Source organism: Caretta caretta, chromosome 16 (assembly GCF_965140235.1).
Source record: "Caretta caretta isolate rCarCar2 chromosome 16, rCarCar1.hap1, whole genome shotgun sequence".
NCBI lineage: Eukaryota > Metazoa > Chordata > Testudines > Cheloniidae > Caretta > Caretta caretta.
In genome coordinates this window covers 299,211-313,048 of record NC_134221.1, presented here as the reverse complement: position 1 = coordinate 313,048, position 13,838 = coordinate 299,211, and the positions used below count along the sequence as shown (strand labels likewise).

Here is a 13,838-nt window from a genome sequence, read left to right as displayed (position 1 = left end):
TATAAGGTGGATAGAAAGTTGGCTAGATTGTTGGGCTCAAGGGGTAGTGATCAATGGCTCCATGTCTAGTTGGCAGTCGGTATCAAGTGGAGTGCCCCAAGGGTCGGTCCTCGGGCCGGTTTTGTTCAATATCTTCATAAATGATCTGGAGGATGGTGTGGATTGCACCCTCAGCAAGTTTGCAGATGACACTAAACTGGTGGAGAGGTAGATACGCTGGAGGGTAGGGATAGGATATAGAGGGCCCTAGACAAATTAGAGGATTGGGTCAAAAGAAATCTGATGAGGTTCGACAAGGACAAGTGCAGAGTCCTGCACTTAGGACGGAAGAATCCCATGCACCAACAGACTAGGGACCGAATGGCTAGGCAGCAGTTCTGCAGAAAAGGACCTAGGGGTTACAGTGGACGAGAAGCTGGATATGAGTCATAGAATCATAGAATCATAGAATCATAGAATCTAAGGGTTGGAAGGGACCCCAGAAGGTCATCTAGTCCAACCCCCTGCTCAAAGCAGGACCAATTCCCAGTTAAATCATCCCAGCCAGGGCTTTGTCAAGCCTGACCTTAAAAACCTCTAAGGAAGGAGATTCTACCACCTCCCTAGGTAACGCATTCCAGTGTTTCACCACCCTCATAGTGAAAAAGTTTTTCCTAATATCCAATCTAAACCTCCCCCACTGTAACTTGAGACCATTACTCCTCGTTCTGTCATCTGATACCATTGAGAACAGTCTAGAGCCATCCTCTTTGGAACCCCCTTTCAGGTAGTTGAAAACAGCTATCAAATCCCCCCTCATTCTTCTCTTCTGCAGGCTAAACAATCCCAGCTCCCTCAGCCTCTCCTCATAACTCATATGTTCCAGACCCCTAATCATTTTTGTTGCCCTTCGCTGGACTCTCTCCAAATTATCCACATCCTTCTTGAAGTGTGGGGCCCAAAACTGGACACAGTACTCCAGATGAGGCCTCACCAATGTCGAATAGAGGGGAACGATCACGTCCCTCGATCTGCTCGCTATGCCCCTACTTATACATCCCAAAATGCCATTGGCCTTCTTGGCAACAAGGGCACACTGCTGACTCATATCCAGCTTCTCGTCCACTGTCACCCCTAGGTCCTTTTCCGCAGAACTGCTGCCTAGCCATTCGGTCCCTAGTCTGTAGCTGTGCATTGGGTTCTTCCGTCCTAAGTGCAGGACCCTGCACTTATCCTTATTGAACCTCATCAGATTTCTTTTGGCCCAATCCTCCAATTTGTCTAGGTCCTTCTGTATCCTATCCCTCCCCTCCAGCGTATCTACCACTCCTCCCAGTTTAGTATCATCCGCAAATTTGCTGAGAGTGCAATCCACACCATCCTCCAGATCATTTATGAAGATATTGAACAAAACCGGCCCCAGGACCGACCCTTGGGGCACTCCACTTGATACCGGCTGCCAACTAGACATGGAGCCATTGATCACTACCCGTTGAGCCCGACAATCTAGCCAGCTTTCTACCCACCTTGTAGTGCATTCATCCAGCCCATACTTTCTCAACTTGCTGACAAGAATACTGTGGGAATTCTTGTCAACAGTGTGCCCTTGTTGCCAAGAAGGCCAATGCCATTTTGGGATGTATAAGTAGGGGCACTGCCAGCAGATCGAGGGACGTGATCGTTCCCCTCTATTCGACGTTGGTGAGGCCTCATCTGGAGTACTGTGTTCAGTTTTGGGTCTCACACTACAAGAAGGATGTGGAAAAATTGGAAAGAGTCCAGTGGAGGGCAACAAAAATGATAAGGGGACTGGAACACATGAGTTATGAGGAGAGGCTGAGGGAACTGGGATTGTTTAGTCTGTGGAAGAGAAGAATGAGGGGGGATTTGATAGCTGCTTTCAACTACCTGAAAGGGGGTTCCAAAGAGGATGGATCTAGACTGTTCTCAGTGGTAGCAGATGACAGAACAAGGAGTAATGGTCTCAAGTTGCAGTGGGGGAGTTTTCGGTTGGATATGAGGAAAAACTTTTTCACTAGGAGGGTGGTGAAACACTGGAATGCGTCACCTAGGGAAGTGGTGGAATCTCCTTCCTTAGAGGCTTTTAAGGTCAGGCTTGACAAAGCCCTGGCTCGGATGATTTAGTTGGGGATTGGTCCTGCTTTGAGCAGGGGGTTGGACTCGATGACCTCCTGAGGTCCCTTCCAACCCTGATATTCTATGATGATTCTATGTTGACTTTTCCTGAACAAATTATGTTCCTCTGTGTGTCTGACGATTTTGTTCTTTTCTATAGTTTCAACCAGTTTGCCCAGTACTGAAGTCAGGCTTACAGGCCTGTAATTGCTGGGATCGCCTCTAGAGCCCTTTTTAAAAAAATTGGCATCACATTAGCTATCCTCCAGTCATCTGGTACAGAAGCTGATTTAAATGATAGGTTACAAACTACAGTTAGTAGTTCTGCAATTTCACATTTGAGTTCCTTCCGAACTCTTGGGTGATACCATCTGGTCCTGGTGACTTATTACTGTTTAATTTATCAGTTTGTTCCAAAACCTCCTCTAATGACACCTCAATCTGGGACAGTTCCTCAGATTTGTCACCTAAAAAGAATGGCTCGGGTTTGGGAATCTCCCTCACATCCTCAGCCATGAAGACTGATGCAAAGAATTCATTGACTGATGCAGATTCTTGCACAGTGTGTTTAAATACATGCCAAGGGCATCCAAGAGAGGTGGATGAGCGCCCTGTGGTGAGTGGCCGATTTTAAGATCAAAATAAAGATTGATCAATCAATGTGGCCACTGTTTCTGGGGATGAATTATCCCCAAAAGTGACTTGGGGTTTTACTGGTTTATTCCTAATGCGCAATTATTCAGCCAATAGTTCATGCAAACCCTTCCTGCCTATATGCTTCTCTCGAGTACCGTGATATTCCACATTCATCATTTGCAGGCTATGATTTGTCACATGCTTTTTTTGCTGCTCTCACTGGGTGACCATAGGTTTGGTAATGTCTGGTTCTCGCAAACCCCCCTGTTTGCAAACAAGCAGATTTGAGGGGACTTGTCCCCTGAAGAACCCTCAGTGACATGACTGTTCATAGATTCATAGATTCATAGATATTAAGGTCAGAAGGGACCATTATGATCATCTAGTCTGACCTCCTCCACAATGCAGGCCACAGAATCTCACCCACCCACTCCTGCTATAAACCTCTCACCTATGTCTGAGCTACTGAAGTCCTCAGATCATGGTTTAAAGACTTCAAGGAGCAGAGAATCCTCCAGCAAGTGACCCATGCCCCATGCTACAAAGGAAGGAGAAAAACCTCCAGGGCCTCTGCCAATCTGCCCTGGAGGAAAATTCCTTCCCGACCCCAAATATGGCGATCAGCTGAACCCTGAGCATATAGGCCAGGTACACCAGCCAGATACCCAGGAAAGAATTCTCTGTAGTAACTCAGATCCTACCCCATCTAACATCCCATCACAGGCCATTGGGCCTATTTACCATTAATATTTAAAGATTAATTAATTGCCAAAATCATGTTATCCCATCATTATCATCTCCTCCATAAACTTATTGAGTTTAATCTTAAAGCCAGATAGGTCTTTTGCCCCCACTGCTTCCCTTGGAAGGCTATTCCAAAATTTCACTCCTCTGATGGTTAGAAACCTTCGTCTAATTTCAAGTCTAAACTTCCCGATGACCAGTTTATATCCATTTGTTCTTGTGTCCACATTGGTACTGAGCTTAAATAATTCTTCTCCCTCTCTGGTATTTATTCCTCTGATATATTTATAGAGAGCAATCATATCTCCCCTCAACCTTCTTTTGGTTAGGCTAAACAAACCAAGCTCCTTGAGTCTCCTTTCACAAAACAGGTTTTCCATTTTTTGGGTCATCCTCCTGACCAGCAAATACCATGGATGTGAGTGTGGCTGGCGAAATCCAAGGCTTTCAGTCAGAGCAATGGTCACAAATTCTAGGCAGTCTGCTGAGCTCTCACACTGCATGTCCAGAGTCATGATCCCGATGCAACACCAAAGACTGGACTTGTGGGGCGGCTTTCCAGCCAGGCACAGTGGATTTATCAGATGGCTTTGGATTTTCTGTCCAGCACATCTACATGTATCAAACATTCATCACTCCAGCTAGAGCAGAGGTTCTCAGGACAAATTTTTTGGTGGACTCAGAATGTGGACTCTTGCTGGTGGCTGCTCTCACTTTTTCCTAAAATACTTCATTAGCTTTAGGAAAACCAAATAAATATGCACATAGATATGTCCAAATCACTGGAGTTTATTTATTGATAGCCAGTAAGTCTATTGTGAAAATTGGTATTAACAAACATACAAGTATCACTTTTCACAGCAGACTTACTCAGCCCTGGCAAGCCTGGGGACAAATAAGCCCCGGATGGAGGGTTGGGGGAGGCAGTGAGGGTTAGGGGAAATGGGGGTTGGAGGCTGGGAGAGGTAGCGGAGGGCTGGAGCCTGAAGCCTTGCGGCTGGAGGACAGAACCCAGGGACAGAGCCCGAAGCCGTGTGGCCGGGGTGGGGGCCTGCCGTCATGCAGCCAGAGCCCAGGGCTGGAGCCTGAAGCCCCATGTCCAGAGCCTGCTGCCTCGCCACCTCAGGGCTGAAGCCCCATGCCCAAGCCCCACCACCCCTGGGAAGGTGGGGAACTTACTGGCTGCCTGCTCCTCCAGCGTTGTCCCCCAGGTGACTCCAGAGGGGGGCAGGGCCCAATCCCTGCTGGTAGCAACCAACACCAAAGCAGTGCATCCAGGAGCAACAGAGAGGGGGAGAGGGCGTTACTTTGCCCCCTCTCCCCCCCCCCCCCGTCCCCACATCACAGCCCAGAAGGCCATGACCACAAGAGAAGTCCCTGGTGGCCGTATGCGTCCACGGTGGCCGCATTTGAGAAATGCTGCGCTAGAGAGCTAGTGTCAGGAAACTGAGGACTAATTAAGGATTGTTTTCTTACCATCTGGGTTAATGTTTAATTGGATCAGCGAACTGCATGCTGTGTAAACAGATGGGGGAGAGCTTGGCAAAGGCTCTGCTAAGAACAGGTCCAACTGTGCATATGTCCTGGAGTACTGCCTCTGCCCTGCCTTGTGAGACTCTCTAGAAGCACGCCAATAGTCTGGGGAAAGTCTGGCAGCAGCACTGGCCCAGGTATTTCAAAGGGCCTGTGTCTGGTGCAACCATCACATCCCGAGAGGAGAGAGCAGCTCAGGGAGCCCAAATACAGCAGCCTCAAAGTCATCAGAGTCTGTGTTATTGCGCTGGCAGGCAACTTGCTAATGGGAGCTGTAATTAACAGAAGCCCATCTGTCTTGCTGACAGCCCCGCCGTGGCGAGGAGCCCGTCAGCAATAGAAATACTGAGCTGGAAGGACCCAGGCTGTCAGGAGAGCAGGGACAGTTCTTACAACTCTTCATTCCCCTCTGTTTTCATTCCACTTCAGCCCCACAACGCACTGCTCTCTTCACATCCCGCTCACACTCGCTCTGCACCTTCTTCCATGCAGCCCTCAAGGCTTGGAACTTCCCCATTCATTTGCTCTGCTGCTTGCCAGAGTCCCCCCTGGAAATAACCACATGGCTTCCAGGAGGCCAGTAAGGCCTTGCTGTCTGTAGGAGGTTATAAATCCCTCACTCCCTCTGACATGCTAATGCATTTCTCAAACATGGAGCTAATCTGGTGTGTACCAGCATTGCCACTCCAGCTGGGTGCGTGCTCTGGGACAGGGCTCTTCTCTTTATAAGAACTAGGGGTCACCCAAGGAGGTGAACAGCAGCAGGTTTAAAACAAACAAAAAGAAATATTTCTTCACACAACACACTGTCAACCTGTGGAACTCCTTGCCAGAGGATGTTGTGAAGGCCAAGACTATATCAGAGTTCAAAAAGGAACTAGATAAATTAATGGAGGATAGGTCCATCAATGGCAGTTAGCCAAGATGGGCAGGGATATGTCTCTAGTCTCTGTTTGCCAGAAGCTGGGAATGGGTGACAGGGGATGGATCACTTGATGATTACCAGTTCTGTTCATTCCTTCTGGGGCATCTGGCATTGACCACTGTCAGAAGGCAGGATATTGGCCTACCTGGAGCTTTGGTCTGACCCCGTATGGCTGTTCTTATGTTATGTTCTTATTTCCTTGTCTGTAATGAGCTGGGTGCCCTGGTGGCATTATCGACATTGTGACTAGCTGATGGGTTTGAGTGGATTTTTATGGGGTTTTGTAAATAGCACTTTGCTGATTTTTCACATGAGGAGAAACAAGTGAATGAACATTGCAGAGGAAATCCAGTGTTATAGCTGTTATGCTGCATGATGTTAATGGCACAGCTTTGATCTGCAGGCAATCACATACTACACTGAAATGGATGGGTGTGCTAGCCATCCTTACTTCAGGCTAAATGGAAGAAGCAATTAAGCTCATTTATGGCGAAGAAAAGCTGAAATAATGGAAGCCACCACCCAAGGCACTGGGACATATAGAAGGCCTGAGCAAGAACTAGGGGCAAATAAGAGGAGTTTCTTTGGGGACTGATTTAAAATGCTGGGGTGGAACACTGATTGGTTGTGACTGTGAGGGTCAGAGGCAGAAAGTGGCCAGAAATCCCAGAGAAGCAGCCATGTGGGTAGCCCAGAGCAGGAGCAGAGACAGAGCTTCTGGGGCTAAAGGGCTGTCTACAGAAGCAGGCTCGGAACTGTTAACAAGGAAACTGCCTGCTGCTGTTTGTTCCTGGTGTGTTCAGGGATGCAGCGCTGTGCGTGTGTGCTTTCTAAATAAGCAGAATTGCCCAAAGCAATACCTGACTCTACCATAAATTCGCGCCCCCACCCTCCCGCCCCAATATTTGCTAACATATTGGGCCAAGGGGCAGTGCGGATAATACTAAACTGGGAGGAGTGGTAGATACGCTGGAGGGGAGGGATAGGATACAGAAGGACCTAGACAAATTGGAGGATTGGGCCAAAAGAAATCTGATGAGGTTCAATAAGGATAAGTGCAGGGTCCTGCACTTAGGACAGAAGAACCCAATGCACAGCTTCAGACTAGGGACCGAATGGCTAGGCAGCAGTTCTGCGGAAAAGGACCTAGGGGTGACAGAGGACGAGAAGCTGGATATGAGTCAGCAGTGTGCCCTTGTTGCCAAGAAGGCCAATGGCATTTTGGGATGTATAAGTAGGGGCATAGCGAGCAGATCGAGGGACGTGATCGTTCCCCTCTATTCGACATTGGTGAGGCCTCATCTGGAGTACTGTGTCCAGTTTTGGGCCCCACACTTCAAGAAGGATGTGGATAAATTGGAGAGAGTCCAGCGAAGGGCAACAAAAATGATTAGGGGTCTGGAACACATGAGTTATGAGGAGAGGCTGAGGGAGCTGGGATTGTTTAGCCTGCAGAAGAGAAGAATGAGGGGGGATTTGATAGCTGCTTTCAACTACCTGAAAGGGGGTTCCAAAGAGGATGGCTCTAGACTGTTCTCAATGGTAGCAGATGACAGAACGAGGAGTAATGGTCTCAAGTTGCAGTGGGGGAGGTTTAGATTGCATATTAGGAAAAACTTTTTCACTAAGAGGGTGGTGAAACACTGGAATGCGTTACCTAGGGAGGTGGTAGAATCTCCTTCCTTAGAGGTTTTTAAGGTCAGGCTTGACAAAGCCCTGGCTGGGATGATTTAACTGGGAATTGGTCCTGCTTCGAGCAGGGGGTTGGACTAGATGACCTTCTGGGGTCCCTTCCAACCCTGATATTCTATGATTCTATGATTCTATGATCACACAGGGCCTAAAATGTAGAGTGTAGGCAGCTGTTTGCTAATGTTGATCTGCATGTTTGGACCTATATTATGTCATATACTTCCCCTCTCCCCGTAAAGTTCATTCATATGTTTCTCCTAAGGACAAACTTAGTTATAAAAAAACATTAAAAACTAGCAGAATCAGCTAATTCTTCACTTAAAGCCTCACTGAAATCTGTCACTTGTGTAACACAACCAGAAACAGGCGTTGCACACTTTGCTCTTGTGTCACATGCACAGCTGGCTCCTGTCAGGCATGGGCAGGTATGAAGGTTGAGCGGTTCAGAGGGGTCTTTGTAGGTAAATTCTGCAGCTCTAGATGGCTGCATGTCTTTAACAAGTGCAGTTTCACTGTCTAGTTCTGCTAAAAGAAAAGGAGGACTTGTGGCACCTTAGAGACTAACCAATTTATTTGAGCATAAGCTTTCGTGAACTACAGCCCCCTTCATCAGATGTAGCTCACGAAAGCTTATGCTCAAATAAATCGGTTAGTCTCTAAGGTGCCACAAGTACTCCTGTTCTTTTTGCAGATACAGACTAACTCCGCTGCTGCTCTGAAACCTGTAGTTCTGCTAACAGGCCAGTAAGTGCACTGCACCCTCTTTCCCGAGTCAAGGCACTCTGACACTGCAGGGACTTACTCCAGCACTCCTCAGCTGTACCGGCTGTGCTGAGCTTGGGGAAGACAAGGCAGCCCTTGCGGGGTCTGGCTGGGGGGCTAGTGGCTAGCGGGCACTGTTGGCCATGCTGTGTTATTGTATGGGAGAAGAGTTGGCGATAGAATGCATGCTGGATTGCTCCCCCTCCTAGCACAGGTGTAAATGACAACACCCAGAAGAATCAGCCCCTTGCTGAAGTGACCCATCCTTCTTGCCAAGGAGGCCAGCATCACCTGACCCTAGATTCCAACCTACCTAGATTCTTCAGCCGGGTCCCGCCCTGCAGTAGCTCAGCACACCTAGGCTCTCTTCCCAGCTGCCAAGCCCACTACATGGTTTTATTTTGATACCTGTTATGCCATCGGCTCCTATTCAGAGACTAGAAGGCATCCCCTGCGCTCCCCCCACCTGCTGTGCTTTGGCACCTGCTCAGCGGATGCCATTGGGGTCTCTGTCCTGGACAGACACCTGAGCGGCTGGAGAGGGCTGTTGGCGGCTCCTGGCTCACCCAGCTTTCCCTGTGACTGAAGGAGATCAGTACCACCCCCCTGCGCTCCTGAGAGAGCCAGGGCAGCTGGCTGACCCAGCCCGGCGACTGGGATATCAGGCTCCATCAAGTCTGGCTTCAGCTCTCGGTTCAATTGCGGCTAATAATGACTAAGGAAAGGCCATGGTTCTTTCACTGCTTGATAGAGCAGGTTGGGCTCAGCTTTTCCCTAGGTGTGGTAGCTTCCTGTAACAATGGGGGCCCGGGAGCGTGTGCCACTGGGCCTGGCACCAGAGCAGCCCAAATCCTGGGCCGTGCCACTTGTTAGCTTATCTGAAGGGTGCTGAGCATGCCTGCACCACCCTGGGGAGCTCTGAGTTTCCAGGGCTGCCTCTGTCTCCTTTGTGTCCCAGTGAGCTGGCTGTGTGTATGCAGAGCTGGAGTTGCTATGTGAGGAGGGAGGGACTGAACTGACCCTGGCTTAGCAAAAGTTAGAGCTCAATGTCAGTTACTAAGCGAAGGAACTCACAACAGGCTGGCTATGCAGCAGGAGCAGTGCTGGCCTTTGCTCGTCAGACCGACCGGCCGGGCAGAGGAGGGAGCCCAAGCCTAGGGTCTCAGCCCAGGCCATGCAGCAACAAGCATTGAGATGGGCTGAGAAGCAGGAAAAGCTTCACTCACTGCTGGCGGCTCTGATAAAACTTACCCAACTCTGCTCCCTTGGCAAGTGCCCCTCGGGTTAAACAGCTCTGGGCTGCTGGGGCTGTGGATAAACTCTGGCTATGGACTGGGGTCCCAGCCCTCCCAACCAGACAGAGCTGCAGACCCCTCAGCAGTCCATCCCCGAGTGTCCCATCTGCTACGGCCCCTACGACAACATCTTCCAGAGGCCCCTGCTCCTCCCTTGCGCTCACACCTTCTGCCTGGAATGCCTGTCGAGGGTCTGCGTCTTCGTGAAACAAGCCCAGACCTTCCCCTGCCCTCTTTGCAGAGCCCAAGTGCCTGTCCCCGATGGAGGGATCCCCAAACTCCCGCCCAATATGGACATCGTGACCCAGTTCCCTCCATGGCTGCAGACCCTGCAGGAGGTCTGGCTAGATGGACACAGACTGTGCTGGATCAAACAGCCGTCCTTGCCCTGTCAAGTGAGAGCTGGTGAAGAAGCCCCCGAGACGCTGGTTACAGTGGAGTTATTATACAACCCAGCCCCTCGGGACATCAGTGGAAGAGATCTGATAGATATCCACCATGCCTCCCAGCTGTCCATGTGCAGGGGGCTATGCCAGCTCCTGTGGGAGCATCGCCTGGCTGTGTTCTGGATCGCTATCCTGCTACTGGTATTGATCGTTTTACCCATCATTCTTATACCTGACTCCCACATGACCAGGACTCCGGAAGGTCAACGCCAGGAGGGGCCTTTCCGACAGCCGATGCCCCAAGCAGCAGGTCACAGCGCTTCTAGCAACTTGCCATCCTCTGCTTGTGTGTAACACAGTGCACCTACTGCTTTCCTTCACCTGCCCAGGAGAGCCAGAGGGGGCCCCCAAGTGGCCCAATGGATAGCTTGGTGCTGGGGAGCTGCTGGCGCTGGACCATAGCTATTGCCCCAGCCTTGAGAGGCCTGGCTGCAGCTGTTGTGTTGTGCTGAAGGACTCTGCTCAGGCCCAGCTTGGAAAGGTTTCCAAGGCCCAAGGACCAAATTCAGGATGAAGTGAGCTGTAGCTCAAGAAAGCTTATGCTTAAATAAATTTGTTAGTCTCTAAGGTGCCACAAGTACTCCTTTTCTTTTTATAAATCAGCCTGATTCTAACGAAGCCAGAGGAGTTGCACTTGCTTATGCTGGGGCTGAGCTTGGCTCCCAATGTGTTTCTGCACTGTGATAACTGTAATCCCTTTGCCTTGGTACATACAGATCAGCCCATCAGCTTGGGCTGAGAGCAGGGGCAGAGTCCAGCCTCCTGGGCTCAGAATGTGCCTACTGGTCCATTCTGAGCGGACGGGAGGAGACACAGCCCAGGGACGTTTAACACTGAGTGATGGAATGGAGAAGTAAACACACTCGGCATGAAGTGCCCTTTGCAGCGGCCAAATGCAACAGATGCAGATTGTCACTGGAGGGCACAGAGGGTGATGCCACCCACCTGCCCGGTCCCTGAGCCTACCCTTGCCGCATGACCAGAAGCTGCAAGAACTTGCTCCTGAAATGCCAGATGAGAGGACATGCAGCATGGTAAATTTCCATGCCGGGGGTGGAGGTTATGCAGCAGATGCCAACCTCTCCTCCCTCCAACAGATGCAATAACTTCTTCTATTTGGCTGAGGCAGCCAGCGCCAAGCAAGACAGAGGGGCAGATGCAGGTGGGAGCTGCTGGAAGATAGCTACAGTAGAGAGGGTAAAAGGCAGATGACATGTGCATGGCTAAAGTAGAGGCCTGGGAGTCCTGTGTTCTGGTTTTGGCTCTTCCATAGGCTGCCTGTGTGAACTGGGGCAACTCACTGCTGCTGCCTGCCTCAGTTTCTCCATCAGTAAGATGGGACAATTACACTTGCTTCCTTGTGGGATATGAGGGTTCATTAATGGTTCAATGGTACTGGTCCATTATTAGATGGAAATGGTAGAATTCTCAATGATAATACAGAAAATGCAGAAGTATTCAATAAATATTTTTATTCTGTATCTGAGGGAAATGATGATGTAGGCATGTCATATGATGCTGACATTCTTTCCATTCCACTAGGTATTTCTAGAGGGTATTAAACAGCAGCTACTACAATTAGGTGGTTTTAAAATCAGCAGATCCAGATACTGTTCATCCAACAGTTTGGGAAAAAAACTGGCTGAGGAACTCTCTGGACCATTAATGTTGATTTTCAATACCTCTTGAAACACTGGTTTTAGAAGACTGGAGGAAAGCGAATGGTGTGCCCATATTTTAAAAGGGTAAATGGGATGCCCCAGGTATTTATAGCTCTATCAGTGTGATATTGATCCCCGGCAAAACTAATGGAGCAGCTGATACAGGACTCGATTAATCAAGGTGGGTTTATGGAAAATAGACACCATCACACTAAACTGGTACTGTTTTTGGCTGAGCTGACAAGTTTCATTGCTAAAGGTAATCGTTTAGATGTAATATTCTTAGACATCTCAAAGGCATTTGACTGGGTACTGCACAACATTTTAATTAAAAAACTAGAATATAAAATTAGCTTTGCACAGATTACATGAATTAAAAACTGGCAAAATGTAATGGTGAATGGGGAAGGATCATGAAACAGGTGTGTTTCCAGTGGGGCCCCGCAGGGATCAATTCTTTGCCCTAGGCTATTTAATGTTTTTATCAATGATCTGGAAGACACCATGAAGTCATCACTGGTAAAGTTTGCAGATGACACAGAAACGGGGGGTACTAATGTGGAGGGCAGGTCACTGATTCAGAGCACTCTTGAGCGCTTGGCAAACTGGGTGCAAGTGAACAATTTGCATTTTTAATATGGCTAAATGTGACGTTTCTGTGAGCTTTACATGCAGGCAGAGCCCGACTTCTGCTCACAGCCTGGCTTTTGCTAACTTTGCTTTATAGTAGCGGGCTTGGCCACTACTTTAGCTCAGGCCTCAGGCCTCCTACTGAGCCTCTGAGACAAGGCCTCCTGTCTTAGGCTAGAAATAAACGTAGGCCATATGGGTGACTCTACCCTGGGAAGCAGTGTCTCTGAAAAAAGATTTGGGGATTGTGGCGAATAATCAGCTGAACATGAGCTGCTCGTGCAACACTGAGGCCAAAAGGGCTAATGCGATCCTGGGATGCATAAACGGGAATCTTGAGTAGGAGTAGAGAGGTTATTTTATTTTTGTATTTGGCACTGGTGAGACGGCTGCTGGAATATTGTGTCCTGGTGCCCACAATTCAGGAAGGATGTTGATCGATTGGGGAGGGTTCAGATAAGAGCTAAGAGAATGATGAAAGGATTAGACAACCTGCCTTACAGTGATAGAATCCTGGAGCTCCATCTATTTAGCTTAACAAAGAGAAGGTTAAGGGGTGAATTGATCACAGTCTGTAAGTACCTACACGGGGAACAAATATAAGAATGTCCATAACAGGGCAGCCCAAAGGTACATCTAGCCCAGTGGTCACCAACCAGTAGATCGCGATCAACTTGTCGATTGTGGAGCCTCTGACAGTCAGTCTCAGTCACTGTCGGAGGCTCCACGATTAACCAGTCAATCACGATAGGGTTGCCAACTCTCCTGCAGCTAACAGTCCGGAGGTGCAGCGGGCTAAGGCAGGCTCCCTGCCTGCCCTGGCCCTGTGCTGCTCCCAGAAGTGGCTGCCATGTCCAGCAGCGGCTCTGGGGGGTGGAGTGGGAGGGGCAGAAGATCTCCCTGCATTGCCCTTGCCTGCAGGCACCTCCTCCGCAGCTCCCATTGGCCAGGAACGGGAAACTGTGGCCAATGGGAGCTGTGGGGGCAGTACCTGCAGGCAAGGGCAGCATGCGGTGCCACCTGCCCCTCTTCCCACCTCCACCCCCGCCCCCCGAGCTGCTGCTGGACATGCCGGCCACTTCTGGAAGTGGCACGGGGTCAGGGCAGGCAGGGAGCCTGCCTTAGCCCCACTACATTGCCACCCGGGAGCCGCCTGAGGTAAGCAACACTGGCCGGAGCCCACACCCCAAACTTGTCCGGCATGACCAAGGGTCAAGGTGGGTTCTCCATCACTGACAATTTTTAATTCAAGATTGGCTGTTTTTCTAAAAGCTCTGCTCCAGGGGTTATTTTGGGGGCAGGTCTCTGGCCTGAGTCACACAGGGGATCAGCCCAGATGGTCACATTGGTCCCTTCTGGCCTTGGAATCTAGGAATGTCTGTGACGTACTCTGAGGTCC

The 13,838-nt window shown here is 49.6% G+C and overlaps 1 pseudogene; it reads left to right on the top strand.

The window, feature by feature from the left end:
• The first annotated feature begins 9,580 nt into the window (after positions 1-9,580).
• LOC125623544 (RING finger protein 223-like) lies at positions 9,581-11,280 on the top strand (annotated as a pseudogene).
• Positions 11,281-13,838: the final 2,558 nt, after the last annotated feature.